This window comes from Prionailurus viverrinus, chromosome C1, assembly GCF_022837055.1.
Source record: "Prionailurus viverrinus isolate Anna chromosome C1, UM_Priviv_1.0, whole genome shotgun sequence".
NCBI lineage: Eukaryota > Metazoa > Chordata > Mammalia > Carnivora > Felidae > Prionailurus > Prionailurus viverrinus.
This window is the reverse complement of record NC_062568.1, coordinates 46,405,369-46,406,548: the sequence shown is the minus strand read 5'-3', so window position 1 is coordinate 46,406,548 and position 1,180 is coordinate 46,405,369.

The following is a 1,180-nucleotide window of genomic DNA, read 5'->3' as shown; positions in this document are numbered from 1 at the left end:
AAATTGCAGGCCTGTAATTGCAAAGTGAGTAGATGCTAGGTTCAACTCTTCCAATAATGGAACACTGTGATCCTTTTTGTCACCTTTCCTTTGGCCTGCCTGAATAGATGTCATTTATGAGCCAGCTGCATGAGGTCAACAATAACCCATATTGTTCAACAAAAATTCACTGAGCACTTAAATGAGACTAGGCTTTGTTCTATGTATTTCAGGTAGTAAATTAGATTTCTTGACCTCATGAGGATTTGATTCTAGCAGCGAGAGACAGACAATAAAGTCCTAGCAGAAGGAAATGTTATGGCATATTAGGAGGAGATAGGTTATGGAATAAAGAAAAAAGCAGGACGGGGAAGAGGAATCAAGTGTGCAGGGGCAGCAGCAAGAGAGTATCAGTATTAAACAGGGTAGGCAGGGTAGGTCTCCTGGAGAAAAGGACATCAATGGAGGTGAAAAACATAGCCACAGGGATATCTGCTGCTGGAAAATATCCAAAGTAAGAATAGCCAAAGAAGAGGCTCCAAAAATGCTTGGCAAGTTCAAGTTCACAGTAGCCTCCCACAGAGTGGAGTGACCTAGTTGGAGAATGATAGGAGTTGAGGAGAAACTGAGAGTAAAAAGGCAGATCACAGAGGGCTCTGCAGGTCATTTTAAACTTTTACTCAAAGTGAAATTGTCAAATTCTAGAACCAAACAGAAGATCCTAAAATCTTCTGTAGAAACACACACACACACACACACACACACACACACACACAGCTACCTTCAGAAGAACAAGAATCAGAATGTAATTAGAACTCTGGATATGTTGGGAAACTGTGGAAGGAAGCCTTTCAAAGTTCTGAGAAGAAATTTTTAAATCTAAAATTCCATACATGCTTACCCAGGCACAAATAGCAGGCAGACAATGAAGATTTTTTTTCTTAGGTGCCTAGTTAACAGTATGCCTCCACTGAATGAAGGCTTAAACAAAGATACATAAAATCCAGTTAACAACGGCTCTAACTCAATAGAGCAATGAAGCACAATCACAGGACAATAACGGAGCAAGAAAGACTAAAAATGATCCAGGTTGGATTGGAGCCAGAAAGACAGGACCTGGAAAAGAAGTCTCTTAGTAATAAGGAGGAAGTACTGAGGCACATCTGTATCTGTAGGCTTGAGAAAAACTTGGGTACATAGG